This window comes from Carlito syrichta, unplaced genomic scaffold (genome assembly GCF_000164805.1).
Source record: "Carlito syrichta isolate Samal-C Ts95f unplaced genomic scaffold, Tarsius_syrichta-2.0.1 Scaffold307930, whole genome shotgun sequence".
NCBI lineage: Eukaryota > Metazoa > Chordata > Mammalia > Primates > Tarsiidae > Carlito > Carlito syrichta.
The window spans coordinates 225,025-243,248 of NW_007252026.1; the positions used below are offsets into that span (position 1 = coordinate 225,025).

An 18,224-nucleotide genomic window follows, 5' to 3' on the forward strand; every position below is an offset into this window, starting at 1 on the left:
AATTACAGGTGTGCACTACCACACCCAGCTGATTTTTTGAATTATTGTAGAGATGAGGTCTCACTGCCCAGGCAGGTCTTGAACCCGCGGGCTTAGGCAATCCACTCACCTCAGCCTCCCAAAGGCGCGGGATTACAGGCTGAGCCACTGAGCCCGGCTAAGACGTTTATTTTTAAAGTATACATGTGACATTTATTTCTAGCATTAGTACCAAATGAAATAAATTTTAATGTGAATGCATATATTTTATTGGTTAACTATCAAATTTTAACAATGTAACAACTCAAAACATATTTAACATATGAAACTAATCTTCCATTTTATCCAATATTTTCTGTAATTATACAGAATATATGAAAACAAACTTACTAATCTTTTCAGTTTTAACAACAAAAATAATAGGTAACAAGAGCAATAAAATTTCCAGGGAAATGAAAAGAATGGGTTTGATTTAGATTATACATTTTACCATTAGACTGGGCATGGTGGTTCATGCTTGTAATCCCAGCACTTTGGGAGGCTGAGATGGGAAGATTGCTCGAGCCCAGAAGTTTGAGACCAACCTAAGCAATACAGCAAGACCTTGTCTCTACAAAAAAATTTAAAAATTAGCTGGACTTGGTGGCACAATTACTCAGAAAGCTAAGGTGGAAGGATCTCCTGAGCCCGGGAGGTTGAGGCTGTGGTGAGCCATGATTGTGCCCTTGTACTCCAACCTGGGTGACAGAGTAAAACCGCAATTCAAAAAATAAATAAATAAAGATGATACGCTTTCCAATTAATATATCATTATTAGAGTCTAAATCATGTGCAAAGCACTGTTCTATGTAAACATTTAGGACAAATCAAAGAAAGAAAGTCTATATAAGCAAAGTATAATTTGGTTACATGAACACGGTGTAAATGCATGAAAAGTAAATAATCACAGCCTCTGAAGAGGTAGACTGCCACTTACTACTTAACCTATACTCCGGTTTCCTCATCTGTAAAATGGGGATAATAATGGCATGTGCCTCATGGATTTGAGGATTACCTGAGTCAGAACATGTAAAACGCTGGAAATGATCCCTAATATGAGTAATAACTCAGTAGGTGATAGCTATTACTAAAATAAAAATACAAATTAAATAGAAATATGAACACAACAGAGATATTACATAACAAGTAATTATAATTTTCTTTAAAAATATTTTGGTTTTATAAAAATGTGGGAGATTATAATTTAGAAAGGTATAAATTTTAAATCTGATGATACATACTATAAATTTTAGTCATGTTTTATCTGAACTTTCATCAGAACCATTTTGCACCTAACATCATAAAAACAAAGATCATATAGTTGTTCTATTTGCCAAAGCAACCTGATTATTACACAAAGCAGATTTGTGTAATAAACCTTCTCCAAGTTAAATATAATTTCTGGGGGTAGAATCACAGAATCCTAGAGCTAATAAGAGTCTTAGAACATAAGCTAATAAACCATTTTCTGACCTGGTAACCTACCTTCTTCCATACTTACCTCCTTCTATTCATTGTATTAGCTCTTGAAACATTTTAAAACTTTATCAGCAAATATGCATTTTATGAATCAACTCATTCTTATCCTGAAATTGTTCATGGTTCCTATTCTTGTCCATGTTGTTGGAGATTCACATCAATGTCTACGATTCTTCTAAACTTAAGAATTAACTCTTCTTCTTGAAAATATTTTCCAAATGATAGCTGGAATCAGAAATCATCATTCCTGTTCTACAATAGTTCATGCTATAGCATGAAAAACTAGATTTTACAGAAATTTAACAATCCACGTTAAATTGCTTAATTATAAACATAGTGGCAAGTGCAGTGGCTCATACCTGTAATCCTAGCACTTTGTTTAGCTGAGATGAGAGGACTGCTTGAGCCCAGGAGTTTGAGATCAGTCCTGGCAACACAGCAAGACCTCATCTCTACAAAAATAAAATAAAATAAAATAAGCCAGGCATGGTGGCACGTGCCTATAGTCCCAGCTACTCAGAAGGCTGAGGCAGAAGGATCACCTGAGCCCAGGAGGTCGAGGCTTTGGTGGTGGTGATCATGCTACTGCACTCCACCCTAGACAACAGAGTAAGACTCTGACTCAAAATACATAAAAAACTTAAAGTAGATACTTTTAATCTGCAGGTTTGGGATGGGCTTCAAGGACTCCACAATATTTTGTCAGATTTTAAAGGGAGGTTTTTGGATATAGACTAGGCTAAGAATCACCACCTTAAAGAAAAATGATTAATTTTAGCTACCCAGAAATAAATTATTTCAACACTGTCATTTAATCTTTAAAATTTGTTATAATTTAATTTAACTACTTCTTGGGGTGGCTGCCCAGCTACGATTCATTCTTCTCTAGGAAAGGTTGTACACACGGGGGAAAGCTGCACGGCTAGGGTATTTTCAACATACTTCCTTAAACACAGTTAGCTGATGTAGAGGTTGATGGGGCATCTAGGCAATTCAATCATATTCTTCCCTCCAGAAATTTGAAAAAAATACACTAACTTAGGATCAACCTGACAAATTAAGAATGGAGAGTGACTGAGAAACACTTACCCACAAATATTTGAGAACTGAGAGGTACCAAAAAGGTTCCCCATCCTCTTCCATCTTCCCCAGCTGAGCCCTACTCAAACCCTTAACATGAACAGCAACTGACACTCGCTAGTATCTCCAGACTGTGTGCCCGCAAAAAGAGTTAATTCTCATTCAATATAAGGAGTCGTTATGAGACCCAATATCTTTATGTAAGCAAATTAATTTCACAGCTCTGCTTGATTTTATTCAGAACAATATTTGTGGAAAGGAAAAGTACCTTATAGCCACATTTTAAAGTCATACGAGAGAATGTTTTTCAAGAGACTTCCCAAAATCTGATAGACTGCCACGTCCTTTGCCTAGGAACACTAAGTTATTATTTGTAACTAATTACGTGGTTCACAGTCTATGGAACTCATCATGCAGCCAAAAAGATCCTCCCAATCAAAACTCAGAAATAGATAAGGCTTTTCTACAGAAACCCCTCTTTCCTTACCATCCTCTTTACCTAGTCACAGGCCTTTCATTCCAGGTGCACCTCCTTTAACCCCCAGCACCTCATTATCTACAGGCTCACAAAGTGAACTCATTAAGAGTTTCAAAGTTTCACAGTGGTTCATGTCTGTAATCCCAGCACTTTGGGAGGTGGAGGCGGGAAGACAGCTTGAGCCAGGAGTTGGAGACCAACCAAGGCAACACAGCAAGACCTCGTCTTTATTTAAAAAAAAAAAAATCAAAAAAATTAGCTGGGTGTGGAGGCACAAACCTTTAGTTCCAGCTACACAGGAGAATCACTTGAGCATAGAAGTTTGAGGCTGTGGTGAGCTGTGATTGTGCCACTGTACTCCCAGATGGGCAAGAAAGTGAGACCGTCAACTCAAAAAAGTTACAGATTGATCATGGAGGGGGCACAAAGAGCACCTATCTTACTTTGCTCTTACTAATCCTGGACTGTGTATATGTGTACAGATTTTACACAGCAACTAACAATATCTTGACATACTTGAAATGTACATTTCTCCTGGTCCTAGAGAAAATGGATAATTTTATATAAGTTTTTGTATGTTTTTGCCCAAAACAGAAGGAAAGAAAGAAAAACAGTAGACAAACCCCAACTGAGGGGAAATACACAAAATGTCTGATCAGTCAAAACTCTCAATGTCATCAAAAACAGGGAACATCTGAGAAACAGGAACAGCCAAGAGGAGCCTGACAAAACATGATTACTATATGTAATGTATTTTGAATGAGACTGTGGAACAGAAAAAAGACATTAGTTCAAAAGAAAAACTAAAGAAATTTGAATAGAGTATAGACTATAATTAATAATAATTTATCAATATCAATTAATTATGACAAGTACATCATATGAATGTAAGATGCTAATAATAAGAAAAACTCAACATGGGGCATATGAGAACTCTCTGTACTACCTTAACAACTTTTCTATAAAATAAAACTCTTCTAAAATAAAAAGCGTATTTTTAAAAAATCAGAGCTATTTATGGAAAGTGCATCCACTTTACTGTATGTAAATCTCACTCAATAAAAAAGTTACTGTGCTCTTTTTTTTTGTGTGTTGAGGTCTCACTCTGTCACCCATGCTGAAGGATGATGGCATAATTACAGCTCACCACAGCCTTGCTCAGGCAATCCTTCTTCCTCAGCCTCCTAAGTAGCTGGGGCTACAGGTACCCACCACCATGCCCAGATAATTTTTTGATTTTTTTGTAAAGCTGAGGTCTCATCATGTTTCCCAGGCTGGTCTTGAACTCCTGGTTCAAGCAGTTCTCCTGCCTTGACCTCCCAGAGTGCTAGGATTACAAATGTGAACCACCATGCCGGGCCACAATTGTGTTTCTATATGCTAACACAAACAATCAGAAACTGAAAAAAAAAAATTTTTTTTTTTGAGTTGGAGTCTCATTCTTGCCCAGGCTGGAGTGCAGTGGCATGCCCGTGGTCAACTGCAGCCTCGATCTGCTGAACTCAGGTAATCCTGACACCTCAGCCTTCCAAGTAGCTGGGATTACAGGCATGCATCACCATGCCCGGCGGAGACTGAAAATTTTAAAGTACCACTCATGGCCAGGCACAGTGGCTCATGCCTGCAATCACAGTACTTTGGGAGGCGAGAGGATTGCCTGAGCCCAAATTACCAGCCTGGGCAATTTGGTGAAACCTCATCTGTACAATAAATTTAAAAAATTAGCTGGGCATGGTGAGCTGCACCTGTAGTTCCAGCTACTTGGAAGGCTGAGGTGGAGCTCAGCAGGTTGAGATTGCGGTGGCCGTGATCATGCCTCTGCACTCCAGCCTGGACCACAATGAGACTTCGAGGCTCCCTCCCCTCCAAAAAGTACCGTTCACATTAGTATAAATAATATACAATACTCAGGGATAAATCTGACAAAAAGTGCACAAGACTTCCAGACTTATATACTGAAAACCACAAAACACTGCTGCAAGAAGTTAAAGATCTGAATAAATGAAGAAATAAAAAGATTAGTGAATCAGAATCAGAAAATTCAGTACCATTATGATGTCAGCAACCTCCCCCAAAAGACTTATAGATTCAGGAAAAGCCTAAGCAAAATCCAAGCAGGCTTTTCGGAAGAAATGACATGCTAATTCTAAAATTTTTACGGAAATGCAGAAGACTTAGAACAACCAAAACAACTTTGAAAAAGACGAACCCAGGTGGAGAGTTACAGGAAGGGAGACCCCGCCCAATAGAAATTTATTTATAAAAATTTGTGTGTATATTCTTATATGCTTAAACTTCAGTTTCCTTCAAAGTACTCTCTGTTTAATGCAATAAACCTATCTAGATGTTTTTTCCCCTGCTCAAAACAGTTTTGAACCCATCCATTTTGATGCCTTTAGTGTTTCTGCCATTTTTTGTTTCACCTCTTCCATATCAGCAAAATGTTTCCCTTTGAGGACTTTTACATCCAGGGAAACAAACAAAAAAGTCACTCGGGGAGAGATCTGATGAATAGGGAGGGTGGGGCATGAGGGTCATGCCGTTTGGGGTCAAAAACTGCTGAACCCTCAGTGCAGGGTAGGCAGGTGTGCTCACAAATCATCCATCATGTAATGAGCAAACACACTGAAAGAATCTCCAAAACATTCACTGAAGCCGAATACAGCCTCACATAACAATGCTAAGTGTCACACTGATGCCCGTGGGTTCTTAGAACACCTACCTAGTGGGCGAAGCCTGTACTACAAGAGGCCTGCCCCCCAAAAAACAATTTCTGCTTTTATGGGTCCCCCTCGTACTACTAATTTCAAGACTTATCTAAAAGCTACCATGTTCAAGACAGTCTGATAGAAGCAAATGATCAATGGAACAAAATAAAGAGTCCAGAAATAGACCCAAATAAAAAATTTATGATCAGCTGATTTCCAATAATAGTGCAAAAACAATTAAATGAAAATAAAATAATATATTAAGCAAATATTATTGGAACAATTTTATAGCCATATGCAAAAAAAATGAACATTGGTCCTTACCTCACCCCATAAACAAAAATTAACTCTAAATGGATCACAGACTTAAATCTAAGACCTAAGACTGTATAACTTCCATTAAAAAAAAGAGGCTGGACACGGTGGCTCACACCGATAATCCTGCCACTTTGGGAGACTGAAGTGAGAGGATTGCCGGAGCCCACGGGTTCCAGGCCAGCCTGGGCAACTTGGCGAGACCTCACTTCTACAATAAATCAAAAAATTAGCCATGCATGGTGGCATGTGCCTGTACTTCCAGCTACTTGGAATGCTGAGGCGGAAGGATCACCTGAGCCCAGCAGGTCGAGGCTGCGGTGGTCATGAGTGTGCCACTGTACTCCATCCCGGGCAACAGAGTGAGACTCCAACTCAAAAAAAAAAAAAAAAAAAAGAGAGAGAGAGAGAGAGAGAGAGAGAAAATCTTGGTGGCCCTGACTTTGGCAAAGATATCTTTTAAAAATGTACAAACCATTAAAGAACAAAAAATTAAATAAATTAGTCTTCATCAAAATTAAAAACTGCCCTTCAAAAGACAGTTACTAAAAGGCAAACCACAGACTAGAAGACAATATTTACAAAACATATACTAGAAAACGAACTTGTACCTACTTTATATATATATATTTGTATCGGAGTCTCACTCTGTTGTCCAGGCTGGAGAGCAGTGGCACGCTCACAGCCACTGCAGCCTTGACCTCCTGGGTTCAGGAGATCCTTCTGCCTCAGCCTTCCAAGTAGCTGGAACTACAGGCACGCGTCACCATGTGCCCCTAAATTTTTGATTTATTGTAGAGATGAGGTCTCGCCAAGTTGCCCAGTCTGGTCTCGAACCCATGGGCTCAAGCAATTCTCTCACCTTGGCCTCCCAAAGTGCTGGGATTATAGGCGTGAGCCACAGCGATTGGCCTACAATAATGTTTTTTTTAAAAACTCTTTCACTTGAAAAGAAGACAACCATTAATGAAACAAGTAAAAGAGCCAAGCACGGCAACTCACGCCTGTAATCCTAACATTTTGGGAGACTATGGCAAGAGGATTGCTTGAACCCAGAAGTTCCAGACCAGCCTAGGCAACATAGTGAGACCTTGTCTCTATTAAAAATAATAATAACATTGCCTGAGCCCGCGGGCTTGAGACCAGCCCTAGAAACTTGGCAATCCCTCATCTCTACAATAAATTTTTAAAAATTTAGCCGGGCACGGTAGCGCGCGCCTGTAGTTCCAGTTACTTGGAAGGCTGAGGTGGGAGGATCGCTGGAGCCCAGCAGGTCAACGCTAGGGTGGCCGTGAGCGGCCCACTGCACTACAGCCTGGGCGATGATGTGAGACCCCAACTCAAAAGAAGAAGAAGAAGAAGAAGAACAGGAGGAGGAGGAGGAGGAGGAGGAGGAGGAGGAATAGGAAGAAAATAAATAAAAAGGCAAAAGATTTAACCAAACCCTTGAACCAAAGAAGGCACTTTTGAGAGTGGTAAATACATTCATTTTCTTAATTATGGTGATGGTTTTATGAGTACATACATATGTCAAAATTTCATCAAATTGGGCATTTTAAATATGTGCAGTTTATTGCATATAAATCAGTTATATTTCTTTCTTTTTTTAAGAAGAGGAAGGAGGGACAGACAGAACAAATGGAGAAACAGACAAAATTTCATCTACTGAATTTCCAAAAGATTCAAAAGAGAAAAAGCATAAAGGCCTTGTCAAAATATATAGCTTGGATATTATGATCCTTGTACCTATCTTATTAACAGAGTTTAGCTTTAAAAAAAACAAAAAACAGCTGCTATATTTCTGAAACACAAATATCAAACCAGAAAGGAGAGAATTCCTAAGGCTAGCCATGACACTGTTACACTATTACATCTTTCTTTCAATTTAGCCTTTCCATTAATTGTTTAGATTGAGAGACCTCTAAACATCTTTTTCAGTTTTCAATGGTACAATTAATTCCAACAGAGACTTAATTCAAAAGACTTTTTAAAGTCCAGGTGGTAATTTTCTAGGTTTTACCACATGTATTCCTGGAAAGGGCATAGAGAAGGCAATGCCCATGATACCCTAAAATTTACTCTCAGAAATAGGGACAAAAGACAGCAAAAGTCCCACCCTAAAAACTTAAGTCCCCTAAAAGATGAACACACTTGGAGTGAAAAGTGTGCTGTTTGAAATCTTACATGTCTTGGATTTCCAGTCTTTTTTAGACCAGACACCTGACATGAACCCCCAAACTCATGCATCTCAGATGGTAGAGACTGTTAGGTCAGACCAAGGAGTCTGCAAACCGCTGCTATAAAAAAGATGCAAATAACTGCACAGAAATCAGATTGAAAAATATAGTTTATTTAGAATGTAAATTAGAGAGACACAGAGAGGAGATTAATCTTCTTGAGGTAGGAGAGAGGGACAAAGCTAAAGAAAACAATAGCAGCCAAAGCTCAAGGAGTCACACAGCCAGACCAGAGTTTAGCAAAGCAATGTCCCAAATCAGTTATATTTCAATAAAGCTATTCAAGCCAGATATATACATACATATATATGTGCATATATCTTAATAATACTTGGGAGGCTAAACCTCAAGACAAATAATAAAATTAAATGAATGATTAACTGAATAAAATACAGTCATAAAAAAGAACGAAATCATGTCCTTTGCGGTAACATGGATGCAGTTGGAGGCCATATTCTAAGTGAATTAACATAGAAATAGAAAGCCAAATGCCATATGTTCTCATTTATAAATGGGAACAAAGCACTGGGTACACATGGGCATAAGACTGGAAACTGGGCCAGGCTCAGTGTCTCACACCTATAATGCCAGCACGTTGGGAGGCCGAAGTGAGAGGACTGCCTGAGCCCAGGGGTTCAAGACCAGACTGGGCAACTTGGAGAGACTGTATCTCTACAACAAATTTGTTTAAAAATTAGCTGGTTGTGGTGGTGCACGCCTGTAGTTCCAGTTACTTGGAAGGCTGAAGTGGAAGAACTGCCTGAGCCCAGAAGGTTGCAGCTGTGGTGGCTGTAAGTGTGCGTACTGCACTCCAGCCTGGGCAAGAGAGTGAGACTCCAACTCAAAAAAAACTCCCAAAAAACCTGCAATGCTAATGGAACATGGATCCAGGTACACTCATAATAGCTTAAATTATCTTTTTTGTTTTTCAGCATTCTCAACTTACAGAGTTTGTTTGGCTTGGTTATTTTTGTAACATGCATGTCAAGAAGATCAATCTTGTATAACCAGTTTTTCTATATAAACATTTAAAGAATGGAAGAGGTTGCAAACTGGAAGCCTGTGAGCTATGCTTTGCCCACAAATATGGTTTGTCTGGCCTACAATTTTTTTTTTTTTTTTGAGTTGGAGTCTCACTCTGTCACCCAGACCAGAGTGCAGTGGCTGCTCCTGGCCACGGCAGCCTCAACCTGCTGGGCTTCGGCAATCCTCCCGCCTCAACCTTCCGAGTAGCCGGAATTAGAAGTGCGCGCTACCACGTCTGGCTAATTTTTTGATTTTATTGTAGAGATGAGGTCTCGCCTGCCCAGGCGGGTCTCCAACCCGCAGGCTCAGGCAATCCACTCACCTCAGCCTCCCAAAGGCGCGGGATTACAGGCTGAGCCACCTTTTTATTTTGAGTTGGAGTCTCACTCTGTCACCCAGACTGGAGTGCAGTGGCCGCTCCCGGCCACCGCAGCCTCAACCTGCTGGGCTCCGGCGATCCTTCCGCCTCAGCCTTCCAAGCAGCTGGAACTACAGGCGCGCGCTACCACACCCGGCTGATATTTTGATTTATTGTAGAGATGAGGTCTCACCAAGTTGCCCAGGCGGGTCTCGAACCCGCGGGCTCGCAATCCACTCACCTCAGCCTCCCAAAGGTGTGGGCTTACAGGCTGAGCCACCAAGCCCGGCTCAAAATGTTTTTAAAAATTGGAGTTTGTTGTTAACATTTAAAATAAGTAGGCATCACATTAAAGTCTGGCATCTAGATTTTGCTGAAATACTGGAAGGTCTGACACAACCAGACATACGTCCTTCATGGCAAGAACTGGCTGCCTACTACCAGTCACTCGCTAGGCTCCTGGGCAAGTAAGACAAAGAAGACACAGCTGCGCCTTTCAAGGACTGCCTATTCTTTCATCAGAGGCAAGCACATAAGTAAATCATCAGCATAATATATGGTCTTACTATGTATCATATGATAAATGACACAATAAAAATGGTAACAGGGTAAGTGGGAGGCAGAAGGGAAAAGGCAATCAATTCTGTTAAGAGTAAAGACCCTGAGACGGTTTCACAGAGTAGGCAGCACTCGAGCTGCCTTCATGCTTTTAAACGTACGCTTTTGCCAAGTAAGTAAGGCAGAGAGAAGGACAGTTCAGACAGAGGCAGCAGCACGTTCAACACTATAGGGTCGCATACAGTCGACACAGATGGAATACAAGGTGTTGGGTAGTTTGCAAAGGAATGGGAAGCCAACTAAAGCTAGATCTCAAAGGACTCTCATTTCCCAAGTCAAGGACTATGGGTTTCACCCTACATATCACTGCTGTTCCCAGTGTGCCCCTAGGGAGACTGCTCATGGTTCAACCCAGTGGAGAGGTATATAAAGAGAAAAGCGATGCCAGAGGTCCCAGCCCTCTTTCGCCAGTAATTGATTCGGCTAGAGGACCTCTACTTTTTTTAATTTTATGCAGCAAAGTTCTATTTCAAGATTTCTTTGTGCAAAAAATTTCTGTTACAAACAAAATTATTTTTAAAAGCTTGAACAGGAGCTGGTAAAAGATTTTTAGCAAGAAACTAAATGAAAAGATTAACATTTTGGAAACATCTCTGCTAACAGTGCCAAGAAAGGAATACAGAAATATAAGACCCGAAGGAAATAAAAACACTTAGTTGCAACAAACACAAGAAATAGTAAATTTAATCTGGTAACGAGAGCAGAGATATTCAAATCTTACTGGTGTCTACTTTGTTCTGAGCAGTCAGCTATGCCCTAGGTTCAGGATAAAGAGGGTGATTTCAAGAGTTATTTCAATACACAGTAATCATGACTAATTAAAATGGGATGGTAAAGAATAAAAAGGGATTAAACTTGGTAGGTTACTTGAATAAATGCAAAAATAGCTGTGATTTAAACTTAGAATACAATCATAATACCTTGTCTTCAATAAGGTAAGCATAAACCAAGCCAAAAAATATACAGAAGGTGCAAATGGCCAGGTGTAGTGGCTCACACCTATATATAATCCCAGCACTTTGGGAGGCTGAGGTAAGAGGACTGCCCGAGCCCACAGATTCGAGACCAGCCTGGGCAACTTGGCAAGACTTCATCTCTACAATAAAAAATAAAAATAAAAAAATTAGCCAGACATGGTGGCGTGTGCCTGTAGTTCCAGCTTACCTGGAAGGCTGAGGTGGAAAGATCACCTGAGCCTAGTAGGTCGAGGCTGCTGCGGTGGCCGTGAGCAGCATGCCACTGCATTTCAGCCTGAGCAACAGAGTGACTCCAACTCCAAAAAAAAAAGAAAAAAAAGAAAGGTGTAATTGAAAGAAAGTAAAGAGCTATGGTTATGACTTCTTCTTAAGCAAGTGTCTCAGGATTTGCTAGAGGCATATACAATATCAGAACCATCCTTAAAAGCCATTATAAACAACAAAAGTTCCTAGCTATTAATATGCTAAGGTGAATCTCAAAAGTTTCTAACTGAAGTTAAACCTTAACATCTTTCCCTGGTAATTTTGGTTGAGATCCGGATTCCCAAATGACAGCATTGAATCAAGAAAGACAAAAATGGAAAACAATAATTAGGTTATCATACCTACACAATTGCTAGTCAGCATATTGCCAACAAGTTCATCAACTGTCCCATTACTCCTAAAGTACATGATGAGCTGCACAATTCTACTAGGTTAGCGTTTAATTAGCAATTTCTTATGAGACCTTTGGAATATGTTCAAAGTATTCATGTGGATAAACGTCCCAAGAACTAGAAATGTTCATTGATATGAGTTTCTAGGTTTTTCACTGAGTTCAAAGTTGAAAGAAATTCAGCGCCACTTCCATGAATCTGCTTTTATAATGTAATTGCTTCCCTTAATAATAAATTTTTAAAAGGGCAGGGGATGGGAGAAGAAAATGAGGAAAAATTTGTAAACTCTTCAAAAATGAATTCCATTGCACTGCTGTCTGTGAGACTCATTTCAATCTTTTTCATAAAGATTATAATTAAGATTAAATACACAAAACAAACTCTTTAGTCCTTCAATGATAAATGAGAGAATTAATCAAAACATCTCCTCTTTATCAAAAGAGCCTCATATCCCACTAATAACATTAGATAATAAAGCCTTACCCATTCAAAAGTAGATCAAATGCCAATTACTATTTCCAAATAGCTGGCAGGAAGTCACACATAACTCTCTCTTGCAATATCACAAAGAGCTGGTTACCACTTTAAGTATGTTGCCAAATCTTATTTGCAAGAAAAGACATTTTAAGAGAGGAATTACATGCGCCTGCAGCTACACAGTAAAGAAAACAAAATAGGTATTTGACTAAAATAATAAGAAAATATTCTCAACGTATCTTTAGGGGGGCATAATAAGTGCTTGCATTTATAGAAAGAAAAAAAGGATGGGGTATAGAAGTATTACCTGAGGGCAGGAAATTCAGATAAAAGCTCCCTACTCCTGGTGAAAGCAAGCAGTCAGTTGCCAGGGTTTCTTAGACTCCTCTGGTACTCTCACTTGGGTGATTATGCAATTCACAGCACACCAAGCTCCACCACAGCCAGCAGGGAACGCTGCAGGGAATGGGTACACAGGGGACACAGAAGGGAGCAAGTTTAAGGGAAGGAAGAGGAAGGAATGATATGATAAAAATATTTAGCTGTGATGCACTTAAAAAAAGACAGTTGTATTTCACACTGGATTAAAGGCAAAAATTGCTTAAATTCTAAGATGAATTCACCATTTAGGATTTCCTTTGTTCTCTCTACCACTGTTATTACTTCTACTCAATAACATTCACATTATTTTTTAAATTTCATATTAAAATGTTAATTTTTAAAAATGAGATAGTTGGGTGGCGGCCATGGGGAGGGGGAATAAAATAGTTATGTTGTTTGTACAAGTTACATAAAGGCTGAACTGTATAATTTAACTTTAAATAAAACCAATTAAGATGAGTACTCTACAAAACAAGCAATCTACAAATACAAACTACCAAATTGGTTTAAGTGCCAAAAAGCTCAGTTAAAACTGTAATCTTCATTTCACTGATAATACTGAGGCATAATTACCTACAAAAAATAATCCACAAACCAAAGACGGATCCAGCAATGAACTATTCTACATACTCAAAAGTAAATGGGAGAACTATAGGATTTATGGGGGAAAAAAAGCTTTTTTTTTTTTTAAATTCAGAGTCTTACTCTGTTGCCCAGGCTGGAGTACAGTGAGTGCAGTGGCACGCTCATAGCCACTGCAGCCTCGACCTACTGGGCTCAGGTGATCCTTCTGCCTCCGCCTTCCAAATAGATGGAACCAAACCCGGCTAATTTTTGATTTATTGTAGAGATGAGGTCTTGCCAAGTTGCCCAGGCTGATCTTGAACCCCTGGACTCAGGCAATCTATTGCCTCTGCCTCCCAAGGTGCTGGGATTACAAACATGAGCCACCACGCCCGACTGAAAAAATCTTTTAATCTAAATTTTCTTGATATGAGTCAACTAGGTAAGCCTGCCAAACATGTATTCGGCAACCAATTTATGTCCTCTGTATTCTATGGAGATCAAAGTAGTATAAATTTATTTCTCCAGTCTGTTAAAGATGTTGTTGAACATCTACTATGTACCCAGTTCTGTGGCAAATGCTAAAGACACAATGGTAAACAAGACAAGCACAGTTCATGCCCTCTAAAACTAAACATATCAGGGCAATTCTGCCCTTAGAGAGATGATCTAGTCATCAAAGAAATGCAAATTAAAACCACACTGAGACACCCCCTAACTCTAGTTAGGATGGCCATCATCAGTAACTCAAAAAACAACAGATGCTGGAGAGGATGCGGCGCAAAGGGAACACTTCTACACTGTTGGTGGGAGTGTAAACTAGTACAGACTGTGGAAAACAGTGCGGCACTTCCTAAAAGATCTAAACATCGACCTCCGATACAACCCCGCATTTCTCCTGCTGAGAATATAACCGGAGGAACTCAAATCACTCTATGAAAATTGCACTCTATGTTTATTGCAGCATTATTCACAGTAGCAAAAACATAGAACCTACCATGCTACCCATCAAAAGAGGACTGGATTTTTAAAATGTGGTATATATACACGATGGAATATTACGCAGTCATAAAGAAGGACAAAATTATGAACTTCACAGCACTTGGATGGACTTAGAGTCTATAATACTGAGTGATCTATTACAGAAACAAAGAACTGAGACCACATGTTCTCACTCATAAGTGGATCTTGAACATTTATCATAATACTATAAGAAAGGGATTGGCAGTAGTGGTAGACTGCCAGGGGAGCAGGGGGACACACCTCATCAACAAGCGTACTTGCATAATGACCATTTGAATACCTAACCCTGAATTGTACCCCACATATTTAAAAAATTTTTTAATGAATTTTTTGTTTTAATAAAGCAAACAGGATGTATTTTAAGACCCAAAGAAGTTAAAAATTGGAGGGAGCCATTGAAGATTAGCCTAGCTAAAGCTGCCGATGGAAATGGTACTCTTAAAGCATGAGAGGATGGCTGTCGTGAAGGGATGCAGACACTCTGACTGAAGGAAGACAACAAAAGATGAGCTGTGAAAAAAATAAGAAAAGTAGAGTAGTGGAAAACAGAATTTCAGCCAAATTTGGAGGACCTAAGAAAATACTCCTTAACATCTCTGGATATTTGCCTCAAATGTATCATTTGTACAAGTGCCCTAGTCAAAGAAAACAGATTTAGTGATTATTTTATTACCCACAAGCTGTCATTTATATGCTTTTATTTCATTATTTCTTTACAAACGTCTTCAACATTCAAAACACCTGTTTCACTGTCTCTCTTGTCAAAGTTACATAATACTTTGATTGACTCTCTCATAAGACTCATATTCTATCTTGAATTCTATTTATTCACCTATTGACCAGACTGTTTCCAGAAGAGAGTTCTATATCTTAATTTTATTTGTATATTGTATAGAATCTTCTTTAAGCATGGGTAGAAAAATATAAATAACCTATCAATGGGGATAATCATATATAATTATACTTATAATACCTGTATTCCTTGAAAATAAGTCTTACACCTTATGGATGCCCCTTTTTATAGTACATATCAGTTACATATAAAGTTACAGCACAGCAGAAGTAAAAATTTGGGACAAGAATTCAATTTAATATCTAAATATGTTGTTTTACCAAATTTTAAAATCACAGAATTTTCTTGTCTCACTAAGTTTATTCCCAAATATTAATTCTTAACTACAAAAAGAAAACAACACTTTGATGCTATACTATCAGTGGCAAAAAAAAAAGCCAGAGATCCCTTTCTCAATGGTATTGAAAGGAGGTACCCATAGAAACTAGAATAAACGTAGTTCAGTGTAGTCTTTTTGCCTCAGCATAACCATTTTTGATTAGACTTTATCCTTGACATGCTTTGACTCTAGCATAGGTTAGACACAGATAAGATAAATTTCCAATAGGCAGGTTTTAGGAGGAATTCAGACATTTTAAAATTACTTTTTACTGCAGGTCAAGCGGCACCCCCTTGGCAAATCTCCATCAGGTGCAAGGCATGGATAGTCCAATCATTCAACTCATGGGTTAGCATAATAATCTCTAAGAAACTTTCAAGCCTCTTAGCTGGCTGAAGCCATAGAAATGATAATAAGACCAGCTTTTTGCGAAACACTGTGGAATGGAAACACCTGACAAGTCTCCTGCAATCAGTACCTGTGCTTACCTGCCCCTTCGTAATGATGTAGAGTAGACCACCACCCAAGGGAGATGGTGATGACCTTCCCCCATCCAAGGCAAATGGTTAAAAGGACTCAACCATGAGCAGCCATTTGCCATTGCCTTACTAGACTCTGGTGTGGCCATGTGCTCTCCGAGTTATGGCTGTCGCCATGCTTTCTGTCTTTGGCCCCCTTCCCTGCCTCTCTCTCTCTAATTTACTTCGTAAATAAACTATATTTTCCAACCTAACCTCTGTGCAATTCTTTGCATCTTTCATGCATCACCAGATCACACACCAGGCATATATATTCACACTCCCAGCAGACCTGACCTAACGTTCTGGAGGCCACACTGGGAGGGTGCCCTAACATTTTTGGAGGTTCCACCGAGATGTGACTCTAACCGGTAATTTTCAGTAGATGAGTAAATACACACAAAGTTTAAACTGAACCTGAAGGACAGACTAATAAAAAGATTCAAAATGTATAACAAAACATTTAGGAGAAATCTCAAAAAGTCAATGAATTATCACACAAACTATTAAACCTAAGGTCTGAAAAAAAATCAAGCAATAAATTATATCTTGAATCGTACTGGCTTTGGCTCTCAATTTTATTTTAATAACTTGGTCTTGATATGAAAACTCCTCATTTTTCACTCATGAAAATAACCAACTCTTTCACTTGTAACTTACATTCATACTGAGTTCCAGTCACTAATACTCATTGTTAAAAACCAATACACAACAAAAATATTAAATTACTCACCCTAATATATAGTATGCAGAATTTAAAACACATATAAATGATAAGAAATTGACATATTTTAAAAGTGCTTAGTTAGACTGGAAACTACAGTACTAAGGCAAAGTGTAAGACTGAAAAAAAGATTATTCAAGTAAAAAGAAATGAATAGAGAAATTATGTTCTCCTGCTATGGTCTGAATATTGTTTATTTGTCCCTACCAAAACTCATGCTGAAATTTGACCCCCAATGTGATGGTGCCAGGAGATGAGGCCTAGTGGGAGGTATCTGAGTAGTGGGGGCTTGGTGCTGTCCTTCCAGGAGCTCTTGTGGGAGTAAATTCGTTCCTATGGGAGTAGGTTGGGACCAGGCCAGGATACCCCTCATGTTTTCCTATCATCACAGTGTCCACTTCCCCTCTGACCTCTCCACCAGGAGAGCCCTCCCCAGAAGCCAAGGCCATGTCCTTGAACTTCTCAGCCTGCAGAACTGTTGGCTAAATAACCTCTTCTCTTTATAAATAAACCTCTTTCTTTACAAATTACCCAATCTCAGGTATTATTTTATAGCAACACTAAATGGACTAAGACATCAACTTCAAAAAAACTGCTGAGTCAAACGGCGATGTGCCTCCAGCTTCAAAGGACTGCAAAGGATTCCCAAGTAATAAAAGATTCGCCCAAGGGATACTGCAGCAGGATGGTAAAACATCATAAAAAAGTAATAAGGGGGGTGCTGAAAATTGGGTAAAAGGAAAAGCAAACTTGGGGATAAGGAGGACGCCAACTTAAACAGGCACCACAGAAAAATCAAATTAAAAGGGTACTGGATCAGTGACTTTACAACTTAACACTAGGCCAGGCTCGGTGGCTCAGTCTGTAATCCCAGCACTTTGGGAGGCCCAAGTGAGTGGAGTACCTGAACCCGCTGGTTCGAGTCCAGGCAACTTGGTGAGACCTCATCTTTACAATAAATAAAAAATTAGCCAGGCGTGGTAGCGCGGGCCTGTAGTTCTAGCTACTTGGAAGGCTGAGGCAGAAGGATCGCCTGAGCCCAGCAGGTCAATGCTGGGGTGGCTGTGAGCATGCATGCCACTGCACTCCAGCCTGGGCATCGGAGTGAGACCCCAACTCAGAAACAAAAAACAAAGCAAACAACAACAAAAAAGCAACTCAACACTATCTATTAGACCTCAGGCAAGTCACAAATCACATTTTAACAATATCCTTCTCTAAGACAAGAATAGAACCCTTCAGATTCCAGGATGCTAATGTTGTAGCATCTTCGAGACCAAGCACTCAACCTTCTTTGTACTACAAGTTTTCAAATCAATCTCCTAAAAGCAACTTGTGTAAGAATCAATGTATGGTTTTATTTTTTTTGAGTTGGAGTCTCACTCTGTCGCCCAGACTGGAGTGCGGTGGCCGCT

At 39.3% G+C, this 18,224-nt stretch overlaps 1 protein-coding gene across 1 annotated transcript in view; it reads right to left on the reverse strand.

Moving 5' to 3' along the window:
• UHRF1BP1L (UHRF1 binding protein 1 like) overlaps positions 1–12,891 on the reverse strand; it is an 83,344-nt gene extending 70,453 nt beyond the window's left edge. Inside the window, exon 1 of the mRNA XM_008064680.1 lies at positions 12,735–12,891. The gene's annotated coding sequence lies outside the window, so the exon portion shown is untranslated. The remainder of the gene's footprint in view (positions 1–12,734) is intronic.
• Positions 12,892–18,224: the final 5,333 nt, after the last annotated feature.